The 15,669-nt window shown below is 47.3% G+C and overlaps 1 protein-coding gene across 4 annotated transcripts in view; it reads right to left on the reverse strand.

Moving 5' to 3' along the window:
- The window catches only part of RBPMS (RNA binding protein, mRNA processing factor), an 817,626-nt gene that overhangs the window by 468,476 nt on the left and 333,481 nt on the right, over positions 1–15,669 (reverse strand). The window lies entirely within an intron of this gene.

Raw genomic sequence — 15,669 nt, forward strand, 5'->3', positions numbered from 1 at the left:
AGTTTCTGGTTCGATGATGTTGCAAAGAGGTCCACCGCTGGAGAACCCCATTGCTGGAAGATCTTGGCAAGAACATCTGTGTTCATCTCCCACTCGTAACTCGCCATAGATTGGCGGCTGAGGGAGTCTGCACAGCTTGAAGCCAGACACTGTGTTGGATAGCCCAATGGATAGAAAGGTCCACCAGGAGGGAAGACTTGGTGCCCCCATGTTTGTTGATGTAGAACATCGCTACAGAATTGTCAGTGCAAATTCAAACCACACTGTTGGTGATATAGAGTTGAAAAGCCTTGAGCGCCAGAAAAACTGCCAGGAGCTCCAGGTAATTGATATGGAACCGCCTGTCCTGAGGAGTCCACAAATCTTACAAGTCGAGGCGATGCTCCCCACCCCAGAAGGGAGGAGTCTGTAGTAACCGTTGCTTATGGCAGGGCTCCTGGAAGGAGGTCCCCACTGAAAGTTTGCTGGTGGATGATACCCTTGAAGATCTGCCGTCATGCTGGATGGGACTGGAATCATCTTGGAATCGGGATCCATAGCCTAGGACCAGCAGCTCCGAAGAGCAAGCTGAGTGCGCCTAATTTTCAGGCATGCATGAAATAGAGCTAACACGCAAGAGGCCATGAGGCTCAGGAGTCTCTGGAACCACCAGGCCGACATGTGAGAGGACAGTAGGAAGAGTTGGCACGTGGCTGAAAGGTCCGTAATCCTGTCCCCCATCAGGAACACTCTGGTGCCGATGGTATCCCAACGGAAACCCAGAAAGATCATGTCTTGAGCAACCGTCAGACGATTTCCGCCAGTTCACTGACAGTCCAAGATAGAACAGGAGCTGAAGGAGTGACTGAAGAGTGACCATAGCGTTCAAGTATGGATATACATGAACTCCCTGCAGTCTGAGGAATGCTGCGAAGACCGCCGTCATCTTCGTAAAGACAAGCAGTGCTGAGCTGAGAAAAAATGGAAGCACACGATACTGGAAGTGTTCTGTTCCCACAGAGAACTGCATAAACATTCGATTTGGACTCCAAATCAGAATATACATGTAGGCATCCTGAAGGTCTACCACGCTGAACCAATCACTCTTCCGGAGAGAGGACGTTATCTGGCTGGGCGTAATTATCTTGAATTTTTCTTGGGGTAGAAAGAGATTGAACTTGGAGAGGTCGAGGATAGTGCGCTGGCCAGCCTGGTTGGGTTTGGGCACTTTAAACAGACGGGAGTAGTAGCCCTCCCCTTGCTCCCTGAGGGGAACAGGCTCCACCGCTCAGAGGTCTAGAAGTTTCTGTACCTCAGCTCTGAGGGAGGGTGACCCAGACTGCTGGAAGGGAGGGTTGAAGGGTAGGGTAGGGTAGGGGGGAGGGGCAAGCAGAAGCCCACCCAAGCGATTGTCAAAACTCATTGGTCTTTGGTGATGGTCTGCCATGCCTCCAGATGAGACAAAATTCATCCTCCCACCGGATGATTTGTTGGCAGGGAGACTACCTGTCCCTGGAGAGGAGGCTGATGGCTGATAGAAAAACCGGCCACCTTGCTGCTGCTGCTTACGGCGGGCCTGCCAGCCGGAGCTTCGGATCGGTGTGCACGGCGGTCCTGAAAACCCCTGAATCCAGAGAAGGACCGAGTTTGGGACCCTGACCTCTGTATATAAGGAGCCTTAGCTGGAGTTTTTGCCAGGACCGATAAAGACTTGGCTGTTTGAGCGCTCGCCTTAGTCTTCGTGAGTTGCTCATTTGTGGAGGAATGGAACAATTCCTTACTATCAAAAGGAAGATCCAGCTCCTTGTCCTGTACTTCCTTTGAGAACTTTATAGCATGGAGCCACGCTTGGCGGCAGAGATCAACCTCGACCATAAGGCCTTGAGCAGAGGTATCTACATGGTGTGCAGCAGCCTCCAGTAGATCCTGTGCCAACACTCTGGCGTCCGACAAACCGGCTTTGAAGTCCTCAGGCCTATCCACAGGAATCCATTACTGGAAATCGGCTAGCTCCCTCCACAGCTTGACATTGGCTGATAAGCTCGGTGTTAGCCTGACGAAGTTGGAGCGCCGAATTGGAAAAAGACTTTCTTGCCAATGGCGTCAAGAAGTTTGTCCTCCTTGGAGAGGATTTGGGCCGCTGCAGTGGAGGATGTAGAGGCTGGCTTGGACTGGAGGGTGGCTGCTACCATCACTGTTGACGATGGGAGCGGAAAAGCCAACAAAGATATGTCCTTCGAGGTATGAAGCTTGTATCGAGCATCAATTCTCTTGTTGAGATGCTGCCCAGAATTAGGTTTTTCCCAGACCTTGCTGGCCTCAGCCAAGACGTCCTTTTGGAGGAACAGGCCGATGCCCTCCTGAGGCGATAGAGTACAAACTCCAGAAAGCACCCTCTCCTGCGGAGCGGGGGCCTCGGGTACTGGAATGTCAAGCAGGGCCATCATGTCCAGCACCAGGTAATTAAATGCTCGATTAGAGCGGGGCGGCTCATCGCTGTCCTGGTCTGCCTCGTCCTCATCCAGTGAAGCAGGAGCAGAAGACTGATCCGCTGCATATGGCGCCTCCGGGCCTAAAGTGTTGTCTGGCAGAGCACCCAACATCTTTTCTATCAGGGAAAGCGGAGGCAGAGGAGGAAGTGGTGCAGGAGGTCCTGCAGGAAGAGGTGGAGGAGGTGGCACGAGGGGGCCTGTGTAGGATTTGCCGAAGCAGGTGGTGGTACGGGAGGTCTAGGATAGATTTCCCTAAAAATATCCTTAAAGTACGCCTTCATGGGATTAGAATGCATGAGCATCTGAAATTTCCCAAAAAACGCATCCACGGACAAAGGTCTAGGCGCTGGATTGGGCAGAGGCCGCTCAGAAGGGGCATACCCCCATGAACGCAATGAGGATGATTGCCAGGAAGGACCTCCACCAATTGGGTCCACATTGATCAGGGGTGCAGAACCAGGAGGGAACGAGACTGTATGAGGAAGCGGTGCCTGAGCACGCCAATCGATTGAAGGGTGAAACGGGTTCTTGTTATCCACATGGCATGGAAAAGGCTGCTTGCCCCAAAAGAAGTCCCCCCCCCAGCACCAGCCTTAATGAACTTTGGCATAAGAGAGGTAGTCAAAATGGCCGCTGTGGACCGTGGAGGTTGTGCTGCCATTTTGTCGACACCTGAGGTGAAATGCTTCACAGGATAAAGTGAAGCAATGGTCTCCTCAAGGGAGTCAGAGGCCTTATGTGAGATTTTAGCCTTGAAGCAAGGACCCTCGGCAGAGCCGGAACTAGCATATCTAGGGTATTTACTGGACACCTTAGGGACTTCCCCAATATTAGCCTCTGGTGGAGGAACCTCGGCAGAGCCAGTACTCGAAGGCCTGTGGTGCGTGACCACCTTCTTTGCCCCCTCGACAGAACTGGTACCACCACCCCACTAAGCGTGGGAGGTTGAGGGTTATACCTCACAGCCAGGACCCTCAAAGAGGATCCCTCAATTTTGCCGGTATTGGATTTAGCCCCAAGGAGGGGAATCTCTGGATGAAACCTGGTACATTTAGCTCCCTCAAGAGGGGTCTCGAGACAAGACTCTGTGGAAAGCTCCAAAAATGGAGACCTCAGGGCAAACCCCGGGTCCCAGTGCCACAGAAGAACTGGGTTCAACTTTAACCCCCAAAGGGGGAAACTCGGAAGAATGTCCGGCTTTGGCAGGCCCACTCTGGGGACCCTCGGTGGAAACTCTGGTGGGCCTATTAGGCTTCTTGCGGGACACCTCAGGGATACCCCTGGTAGAAGAGCTACTTGAGCCCCCACAGTCTTGGAAGACCCCCGGGAAGGAGTCCCTCGTCCGGGATGCCCTAAAAAGGAAAGAACTCACCGGGCAGTTTTTTTTCTCGTTAATGAAGAGCTGCAAATGTGGTGGAGGAACGCGTTGAAACACATCCTCCCACCGGACAAGACGACGCTAGAGTGCTTGGACGGAGAGGGAGTCGCAATAAAAGCACGAGTCCCAACAGTGTTCCAGGCCTAGACACTCCAGTTAAAGCGAGTGGGGATCCACCCTCGTGAAACGGCGTTCACAGGATGAGCAGGGCACGAATCCTAGACGCTCCGGCATGGACGGAGGACAAGATGACTGTGGAACCGGAGCAAGAAGGAAGGACAAAGGGAATAAAAAGACAAATTCCCAGGGATGCGAGTGCGTCCCACCCGCCCGCGTGGAGAAAAGGTCTGAAGGGCGATGCGCGGGGCAGAGCTAAGGAGGGCGGAGTTACGGCCACGTGCTGTGGCACCACGTAAAAATAAAAGAAGGACACAAATTAAATTTTGGATGCTTTTTGACAAAAGTGTTCCGGTCCCGTCCCGAAGGATGGAATGTCCCACAAGTATGGAGGAAAGGGGACGGGACGCAGGAATATGTAACACTACACTGCTTTCTTTTCACTTGAAAACAGTGCTGTATTCTATTGGCAACAGCAAGGCTGTACACGAATCCATGGGCACTCATGAACTTCTAGGAAGGGGGACGTTGCTAAATGTATATACTCGATTTCTGTACATCAAAAAAGCGGGCTTCGGTTCAGGTCAAGATAACCTGCTGTACTGCACACTTAACATAAACCGGAAGCATTCACGCCAGAGTTCAGTTACGGTGAAGTGAGCAGTTTACATTGCAGTGGGATAGATTAGTGGCCAGGAAGAACAGGATAGGTGCAGGATACCGAACTGCACAGTTAGGTGCTTCTCCTGCCATCATCGAAGGGCAGTTGCACAACCACACAAGCCCTTTCACAATAGATACTGCTTCTGTTCCCATTACCAGAGCACTAATTAGACTGAAGTTTCCTGATTGCTCATAGAAGGGATTGTTATTGTCTCCCACTGTTTACATCTCTTCTCAACAGCGTACCAATTGGCCAAGATCTTTTGTGAACCTGAGACAAAGCGCCAGGGGTGGACTGCCTATTCAGAACTCTGGAGGTTCCCCAGTAGGCTTCTGCACCCTGGGCCTCTTTTGGGTGGTAACCTATTTCATTAAAATGTTCTCATAGGAGTGGGGTTGGGCTTGCTGAAAATGTGTAATATGGAGCCACTTTTAACATTATTTCCAGGGCCTCTTTTGGTTCCCGGTCCCCTGCTGCAAAGGGCTGACTGTATCAACTGTTCTTTTATTGACTGACTATCAACTCTGCAACCAGTGCAACCCAAAAACACTGGTTTTGAAAATGTAAAACCTAGTTTCACAATATGTGTAAACGACATCTGCAATTAGCATTGAGACAGTGATGGAAATTGAATGTATTGACGATGGGGTCCACCTAGAGCCAGGAAAATCCTGTCCAATGACCAGCGCTGCACTGGAACGAAATGTTTCATGGGAGTCTTTGCCTGTCACAATAGAAATAGGGGCTGGTATTGGGGGACCTCATTAGGCAATAATTACTGCCCACTCAGGCCTACAATAATTATTCCTGATAATCGATAAAGCCTGGGTGGAGTGAGATTTCAAGAAGTAAGCCTATTTCAGCTGGCGGGGCAGTAAAATGGGTTGAACAGCCCAATTACTTTTCCGTGTGGCTGTTTACGCCTGACATTCCCACCGACTGCTATTTGGAATTGTCTCTTGTAGGAGAGGGGGCCATGTGGACTGCCTCCGCAGCCTGGATGGGAAATATCTTGCCCCTCATCGGCAGCAGGAGGGCTCTCTCGGGGCAAGTTCTCTCTGAGACCTATGGATGTAAACCTTGCAGAATCCCACCAATTTAAGACCAGATCTCAGCTGGTCTAACTTGTCCAGATTTTCTCCAGTTACTCCTGGCTCCTTTACGCTGAACCATCATTGAGAGTGGTTCTGGGGTGCAGCTAAAATGGCATGGGTGTCGCGCCTGTGCTAACGCAACCCTGCCCACTCCACTCTCACTTTTGGTTCCAGGTGTGGAATGCCACAGGTGGCATTTTTACCACAAGAGTGAACTGCTCCCGGCATTGCCAGGCTTCTGTGATGGGTGATAACAGGCTGCTTGGTGGTAGCAGGGCTTCAGACGTATGGGTCACTACGAGCCATTGCTATAATTATCTGTGCTTTTTCACAGTGCTTCCCTGCGTCTCCGCCATGCCATACATCTGACCCCATACCATACATGCCAACCCTCACGATTTAGGCGGGAGACTGTCGACTTTCCAGTGGAAAATATTTATGGGATACGTTCAAAAAATACTTCTCTTTTCTTCTGTGTCTGCACTGGAAACCAGCACCTATATTCGACGTTCGCAGTAACCTGAGGTACTGGGTTCATCTGCTTGGGACTACCAGAACTGGAATGCCTTTTGCTCCACGCAAGGCACCTGCCACCTTGTTTCGTTGGCTTTTGGGAAATGTCCAGGTCTGGTCACAAGCCACTCTCGATATACACTGCTCAAAAGAATGAATCGGGACTCCGTGTAATCTGATCCCATCTAGTGATCAAGATCAGTTATTGGGGCACCTCATCTTCGGATGCCTCTATAGACAGGGGACTGAGCTGTGTATTTATTTATACTTTTGGTGTTGTGCTTAGTGCTGCATGATGCATATGAGATGCTTCAGAGCGCAGAGGTTGAAATTGGAGAGAACGTGGAGAGAAGGGAGGGGGGAGGACTGAGGTAATGACCATGCAGGTTTGGTTGCAGGCTAGTCTGGTAATGCCAGTTGCTTTAAAACGATCACTGTCAGAACAGAGCATTCCTGTTTCTGAAAGGCGCACCTCTTTAGCATTATACATTACTACCGACCAATACAGCATGCTTTGGAACAGCAGGCCAGTGACTAGAGTTTCCAAGGAGTCAGTCCCCTAACAGACCTTTACCGAAGACTGTGGATAGCCTTCTGAAAGAGAGGGTTTTTTAGGGCTGTCCTACAATTCAGATGCTTGGGTTCCAATGTTAGGTCCTGTGGGACAGTGTTACATAGTTTCAGACTCTCTAAGGTAAGTCTTCTTGTGTCCTAACTTTATTTGCTTGTATATTGGTTAGATCAGTCGATCGATTGGTCCCAAATGGAGCATATTTCTTGAAGTCGCTAGGGATGTAGGTGGGCCCACAAATCCAAGCGGCTTTCCTGCTAATGTGTGCAGCTGTGGATTTGAGGGATGGGCAGCCCGTGCAGTTAGGAAGGCTCAGGTTCATGTCTGCAGATTTGTTTTGGATACTAATTTCTTTTTTGGGATGCCAATGTACATGCTATTGCCATAATTAGGCTATGAAAGGACAAGAGGCAGCTTTGATAGTGCTTTCTGTTGCATGCCAAGGGCTGAAAGGATCTCTCTTAATAAGCAGTGGCAGCCCACCACTATGGGCCAGAAGGTGACGCCCCCTTGCATGAGAGGCATTCCACCCCCCCACCTGAGTGGCAGTCTGCACAGTGCGCCCGTGTGCTTCATTTGCACTGGGCACTGTGTCTTAGAGCAGGAGTGTGCCCCCGCTACGCATTTGTTTTTGTTACGGAGTCCTTTCGGCTCTGCAACAAATGTCCCATGCAGGCCAGTATTCTTTTTTTCTTTACCACTGATGCACAGAAAATATACTGTACTATGTAGCAAAGTGCACAGTAAACATATTTTACTGTGCATCAAGGGTAAAGCAAACATATGTGTTATTATGTGGCTAGACTGGTTTACTTTTTAATTTAGCCACTCTAGCGATGTAATAACACTGATCATGTTTGCTTTACCCTTGATAAACAGTACTCAAAGGTAAAGCAAACATGGTAAGTGTTATTATGAGGCTAGACTGGCGTACATTCAGCCAAGCCATGTATATATCATGTTTGCTTTACCCTTGCTGCACAGTAAAATTTAATCAAGGGAAAAGCGAACATGATGAGTACATTTTACTCACACAATGGAAGAATATGGGTTCTCAGTATAGCGCAAGCAGCCCAGGAAAGGATCACACATGGAATATTGACTTCCAAGATGGTAGACAGCCCAGTTTTAGACTTGATCCCACCCGATAAGTCAAAGCAACATCAGGTGCACTCAGGGATCATAGATTTGGGGATTTTGGTGAAATTAACTTGAGCAATAATTCCGCTGTAGTATTTCCACCGATTGTTGGCTTTAAAGTAGAATATTTACTTCTCTTCTAAGTTAAAACTGGGAATTCGCCAGTGCAGCGCAAACAGCAGTAATTCTGTTACCAGCAAAAAAATAAGGCTGTACCAGAATTACCACCACTTTTTTATTGCACCGTTGAACTAGTGCCTTTACCGTTTTTACAGGACCAGCAAAATCCTCAAATACCAAGGGAAAATTGATGCATTCTCACTATAGTCCAATATATTCTAATGATCATTTTTTGTTGGGTGTGTTGAAGATTCAAGTTCACTTTAGCTGGCCAATGTTTGTACATATTTGGATCAGATCACCGTGTCCATATTTACATTGCATTCCGACATTCATCTCTCCATGTATGTTGTCATCTTTTATGATTACATAATATATTTTTTGCTGTGGAAGTGTGGTTGCCTTGGCAAATTGCACAGAGTGTTTTGACCTCACATGGCATTTTTACATCACTTCAAGTTGATCATTGCTCATATTTAATTCAGTTTTTTTATCTGGATTATGTTTATATTTAGCAAACAAGTTTTGTCTCAATCCATACTACCTAAGGAGTTTTGTAAAGGGACCAACAGGAGGAGGTCTTAGTTGTGTTTAATGTTTGATGCATGAGAAAAGGCGACCAACAATTTATTTTATTGTCACTTCTTGCATAAACAGAAAAAAATGAAATAACTGAGTTTGTATGCGCAGTTTTATACCGTTGGCGCATTTATGTAAGAGTAATAGCTACATTTGGAGCAAGACCTACTAATTCTCTTCTTCTTTGGACTAGCCAAACAAATGGCCAAAACCATTTGATTCCATTGCAAAACTAGTTATGCAATATTTATAGCGGAAAAACATTTACAAAGCAGCAAAGGTGGAGATGAGTGCATTTGAACCATTTTGAGCACAGGTGCAAACGTTAGATAAACGGACTGCATATGTGCTTTACCTTTGCAGAGTCTAACTGTAGCCATACTTCCAAGAAATCTTTGCTAACTTTAATCACAGAATCTCTCAAAAACAAGGCCTCTTCCTGCAACAACACGCTCTGTATCCTTTTTCAATCAGATAATTGTTTGCCGTGTTTTAGCAGCACGAGGGCATGTTACAGGAAAGCTAGCTGTGTCACATGGTCAAGAAATCAGATCATCACACAGCTGCCACTCATTAGACTGAAAGGTTCTCAAAATAGCCGCCAAAGTGCAAACATATCCTACCAAGATTGATTCAGTCAACAAAAGAAGTCAAAGAAATAGAAATAAATAAATAAATAAATAAAACATGCTATATCTTAGATATGAAAACGGTCATTAGATGTCCATCACATGGACGGGGTGAGTGAGGCCCAAAACACTCTGAGGTAGCTTTCTAGCAGATGAAAAAAGTGAGTGGCCCAGAAAAGACTGGATTTGCATCTATTCACCAATGCATTGAAATACAAAATCTCTTTAAGAACAAAGTTATTTAATTTAGGATAGAAGTACAGTACGGTTTAGTTAAAAGCACCCAATAACTCAGAGAAATCTATGGCATCCAATATTTGACCACACATGAAGGGGTGGCAATTGAAGGGGCCTGAAAACTGGCGTGCAGAGAAATAAGACGAAGAACCTTATACAAAAAAAAAACACCTGAATTCAATCAATAATATTACAACCGCTCAATGCACATGCTCTCGCCAAATGATTAAATACTATGCCATTGCCATTTTCTCAACACCGTGTATAGAATTAGCATTATTGGGAGCTGCACCAGCCAATGGGATGGTCGGTTATGCAGGCTTTATTATGTGGTAAACCCCACGTTCCATGCAGGCCACCAGAGCCTCTATTGCAGACCACCCTTGGTTTGAGTCTACACCATCCCACTCTCACCCCACCTGCCTCACCTAACCCCACACTTGGACCTCTTACCCCACCGACCCCCCACAGCGCCAATCTGCACACCTCCTCCAGCCCACCCCACACCCCAACTTATCTGCTCTTCTGGTCTATTGCTGGTCACCATTTCTCCACTACCAGGGACATAGAAAAGGTACTCTCTATGTCCGCGGTGGACATCTTAGAACATTTTTTAATGGGAATCTGCCATTTGCTATCAACGTAAAGACAAATTCCCTTAAAAAAGGCATTAGAACCTTTGCCTGCATTCCCGGGGTGCTAATAGCTACATGTACCTCAACTGGGTGCTTTGCCAGCTGGTAAACACCCATAGTCTGTGTAAGAGGTCAGACAAGCCATCCCCCTCCTCCCAGCAAATCCCAGTACTAGCTATCAACTACTGGGATATATTCCAGTGAGAGGTTCCGTGTTACTTATGATGCACGAGAGAGAAGCTCGCTTTTTCTATCATGTCACTCAGAACTCATAGGTGAAATACAGCCAGAGGTTGCACGCTACTCATTTAGAATTGTATGCTGTTTACATCCCTTTGCATCCCTTTTCCACTCCCTGTGCCGTCCCCTTGGACCAGCTTTGCAAGGGGTGGCTAGGCAGGAAGGATGGGACTTGATAAAACATAACAAAATGCTATGTTCCCTCTACCCCTCACCCTACAGCAAGCCAAAAAGAAACAATGGCAACGCCAACAGTTTGTGCTTTTGTGTAGTAGGCATGTTGAAGCAGGAGCATGAGGCAGACGTAATCATCAAAAGATACGTGTATTCTTCTGTAATATGTCATGAACCCACCAGCAGCGCAGTGTTTCGCTGTCCAGCCTCACCTCACATCTCAACTGATCTCCCCCTCACACTCCACATTCCAGATCTCTCCTACTCACACCTTCCAGGCTAGACGTCACTGAACAGCTGCAGTGCCAATATACTACACATGTATTGCAATTGTTCAGGCCCTTCCATAATGGTTCCACCTGGCCATAAGATGGCACCTGCTGGCAAATGGTGTTAGTGCCTTGGCATATCATGGCAGTGCCTAGCATATCTATATATCTAGCATCTGTGTTCTTGTATTGCGCCACTAACCCAAGGGCCTCAGGGCGCACACAAGAGGGAGAGAAAAGACAGACGACATAGGCCTGTCTAACAACCAAACAAGAGCCAAAACTGTTGGCTTTGCCGTGCTTGTTTTAACAAGAATTGACTGCAAGGAACAGATGCAAGGACATAAACACATTATTTATACATCAAGTGGCTCAAGGTACACTTAGTTAATACATTAGTATTACACCAGGAGCTGTTTTACTGGTGCAATTAAGCAATTTCCCGTCAGGAGCCAGCTTAGAAACAACATTGTCATTGCCTTCAAAGGGCACAGAGCTAGCTAAAAGAAATCCTGGGAGGGGGGGCTTGAGGGTGACGTTTTGGGTAGGAAGGGGAATGTAGTGAGTGGGAATGGCCAGAGGGACTATCATGGGTGGCCAATCAGTAGTTAAAATTCCCAAAAGCTGTGGGCTTCTCCTCACAGAATAGGACGGAGGTGGGATGTGTCCCTCCTCACATCCCTCCTCTCTCCCATCTTCACTTCCCATGCAAACAGTTCTGGCTTAATAGCAGTGCTTATTGTCACAGGTTTCCCCCCTTCTCACCTGTCTGTGTTCTTTATTGGAGTTCTTCGATAGAGTCTTCTTGCGCACAGTGTGGGATTTTTATAACCCTGTGCGAATGTCCTCGGGTTCCAGCGTGCGTTCAGCGTCCGAGTCCTGGATCGTTCAGAAGTCCGGGAAGTCCTGGAAACAGCGAAGCGTGTACTCGGAAAGCGAGTACACGGAGATCCGGGATGTAAGTGAGGACAAAAGGGGAAGGAAAGGATGAGGAGGTAATAATAGGGGACCAGGAACTAGGAATCAAGAAGTTAACAAGAGCGAACTACGGCAGCACACATCTAGCCACTGTAAGCGGTAGCGTTGAGACACGCAGAGCCGCGGGGAGTGTCTGCTTTATAAAACATGACGGAAACTGGTAAACAGCGTTCCGTGTTTGACGGCCATGTTGGAAGTACCGCTGAGTGCAAGCCCCTATGTGTCAGGGACCAGGAAGTCCAGAAGGGACGCGTCTGATGGTTCATGACAGCATGCCTCCTCCGAAGGCCTGTTCCTCCGGGTTTGCCCCGGATATAAAATACCTTTTGAGCAATCTGGGGACATTTAGGTTTGAGATTGGTTCCCAGGTGCGTTCACTGGGAGGGTATCCTTTCCACTCAACCAGATACTGTAGCTGACCACGTCTGTACTTGGAGTCACATATTCTGGACACTTCGTATTCTAGCTGGTCATCAACAAGTACAAGGGTAGACCTTGGAGCAGTCCGGGAGGACTGGATGTATGGTTTCATTTGAGACGTGTGAAACACTAGGTGGATCCTCTTCCAGGAGTCTGGTAGTTTGACTCGGAAGGCCACTGGGTTAATAATTTCCTTTATGGAAAAGGGGCCATAATACCGGGGAGCCAGCTTATTCGGTCGTAAGTGTCGAGGCAGTAGTTACGAGGATAGCCAGGCCTTATCACCCACTGAATAGGAAGGCCCTGGTCTTCTTTTAGAGTCTGCATAATGCTTGGTGTTAGTTCGAACCCTTTCTAGGTGTTCTTTGGCTTCCTTGTGTACGTTGGTGAGGGTTTCAATCCAGGAGTCGACTGTAGGTACTGGTGTAGGATGTGGGAGAATGGATGGTAAAACCGAAGGGTGGAATCCTTGGCTGCAAAAAAAGGGGCTGGTTTTGACAGCCGAGTGATACGAATGGTTGTAGGCGAATTCAGCCACAGGGATTAAGAGTGACCAATCGTCCTGGACCTTGGTGGTGAAACAACAAAGATATTGCTCTAGGGTATGGTTAACACGTTTTGTAGCTCCATTAGTCTGTGGATGATAACCTGAGGAGAGGGCACGTTGGATTCCTAGTATACGGCATTAGTGTTTCCAAAATTGAGATATGTATTGATGTCCTCTATACGATATAATCTTGGAAGGGAGTCCATGAAGTCGGAATATGTGTTCCAGGAAGATTCCAGCGAGTTCTGAGGAAGATGGTAGTTTATAAAACGGCATAAAATGAGCCATGTGAGTGAATAAATCAATGGTGACCATGATAGTCGTGTATCCCCTGGAGAGTGGCAGTTCCACAATAAAGTCTGTGGCGATGTATACCCAGGGCCTTGTTGGTAGCGTTGGTTGAAGTAGGAGACCCGCCAGTCTCTTGTTATCATGCTTGTTTTGATTGCAGACTGCACAGGCTTGGATGTACAGTTGGACGGCAACTTTCATTTTTCGCCACCAAAATTGTCTTTGTATTAAACAGAGAGTGTTGGTGATGCCACGATGTCCTGAATGAAGGGTATCGTGACAGAGGTTTATAATCTTTTGACGTAGTCTCTGTGTGGGGATAACCAGACATTTATCCTTGAACAAATACCCGTCCTTTGTTCGAAGGCTCCATCAATTCTTCCCTGTAAATTCCTTCCAGATCTCAGAGGACTGGGTTTGAATCCAAACGTCTTCCACAAGGCTGATTACTTGGGCTACAAAAAATGTGTGGGGAAGCATCTTTGGGAAGGACCGATCTTCAAGAGTTTCGTAGTCGGGACATCAGGATAAGGCGTCAGCAATTATGTTGTGTGTTCCAGGGACATGATGGATTTGGAACGGGTACTGGGCGAAGAAGAAAGCCCAACGGAGATTGTAAAACTTGAAGATTCCGATGATCCGTACGAACCTGAACAGGATGTTTTGCTCCCAGGAGTAGATGGTGCCACTCTGTGAAGGCTTGACGGATAGCTAACAGTTCCTTTTCCAAGACTGAATAATCAGTCTCGCTGGGAGTTAGGGTTTGCGAGAGATAAGTGATGGGGTGTTCTAAGTTGTCCTCGAATTCCTGCTTTAGTACTGCTCCAATGGCGTAGTTGGAGGCATCCGTCTCCACTAGAAAAGGTCGATCGATGTCAGGTTGAGCCAGGATGGGGGCTTGTGTAAACTCCGCCTTCAGTCGTTGGAATGCTTTATCTTGGGCCGCTGTCCAGAGAAAGGGCGTACCTTTTTTCAACAATGTAGTGATCGGTTGAACTATCTCAGAAAAGGAAGGTATGAATTTCCGGTAAAAGTTGGCAAGCCCCAGGAAGGATTGAATCTGCTTCACGGTAGTTTTTAACAGGCCAGGATAGTATGGCTTCTACTTTTGACTTGGCCATTAAAATTCCTTCTGAAGTAAGAACAAATCCTAGATAGTGAACAGTAGAGACATGGAAAAGGCATTTCTCGGGTTTAGTCAGGAGCTTATGTTCACGTAGCCGCTGTAAGACTGCCTTAACATGCTCTTCATGCTTAAGATGGTCCTTGGAATATATCAGAATATCGTCCAGGTAAACTATGATGAAGAGGAACAGCATATCCATGAAACTTTGGAAGACCGCTGGGGCATTGGCGAGTCCGAAGGGCATGACCAAGTATTCAAAGTGACCAAAGGGTGTTCTAAAGGCTGTTGTTTTCCATTCGTCACCCTCCTTTATACAGATCAGATGGTAGGCACCTCTGAGATCCAACTTCGTGAAGATTACAGCTCCTCTCACCGCTTCCAGGATATCCGAGATTAAGGGCAATGGGTAGCGGTCCTTGAGGGTGCATTGATTTAGACCACGATAGTCAAGACAAGACCTAAGCTCCTTAGTGTCTTTCTTTGGAACAAAGAACAACGAAGCTCCTGACGGAGATTTGGATGGTCGTATGGTGCCATTTTCAAGGTTGGTATCCAAGTATTCTCGGAGGGCCCTTTTTTCAGGTTCGGATAGAATGAACATCCTTCCAAAGGGAATCACTGCTGAGGGTTCAGTATCAATTGGGCAATCTTCAGGTCTATGAGGAGGTAGGGCTTGAACTATGGCAGTTGAAAACACATCAATGTAATCCTGATAGGCACTGGGAACCTGGATAATATTTGAGACTGTGAACGGGCCCTGCTGGTCTGTCAGCGTACCTTCAGAGGATGTCGACGAAGAATCCAGGGATAGACAGTGAGGCATACAGTGCTCGGAACCAAGAAACAAGGATCCTGCTGCCCAGTTGATGTATGGGTTGTGCTTCTGTAACCAGGGCATACCCAATACCATTGGATAATGGGCAGACTTTATGATGTCAAATTTGATCAACTCTCGATGATGGTTTATGGAGAGCTGGATCTCTTTGGTTTGTAGGGTTATGGGTCCTGAAGAGAGGGGTCTTCCATCGATAGCCTCTACAGACGTGTCCGATGGTTCATGACAGCTTATAGCACACCTAATAGACACCACTAAAGAAACAAAATCCCTTGCAAAGTAAATGCTATTCCTCCTCCTATGTTGTCATAGAAGTTGATTATGAATTCCACAATACTCTGTCATGACGTCACAGCAGGTGAATTCAGCATGCAGTAAGGGAAACCATTGCTAATGGCTATTCACAGCAAATAGATAAATAACAAAGAACTCCTTCATGTAGGTGAAGGTACGAGACTGTTTAAAGCAGAGAAGGATTACATTACTGCTAGATGGCCTTTGTCAGATCTCAAGGACTTAACACGCTCTAGTGCTATTATGTGGGTTCTCCTCCAAGCTAAGGTCCCAGAGAAGGAAGTTACTAGGCAACTAGGGAATCCTTGGCTTGGACCCTTGGCCTTAAATGGAACTGGGAAAGTGAG

The sequence above is a fragment of the Ambystoma mexicanum genome, chromosome 6p, assembly GCF_040938575.1.
Source record: "Ambystoma mexicanum isolate Mex_15411 chromosome 6p, UKY_AmexF1_1, whole genome shotgun sequence".
In the NCBI taxonomy this organism is placed as follows: domain Eukaryota; kingdom Metazoa; phylum Chordata; class Amphibia; order Caudata; family Ambystomatidae; genus Ambystoma; species Ambystoma mexicanum.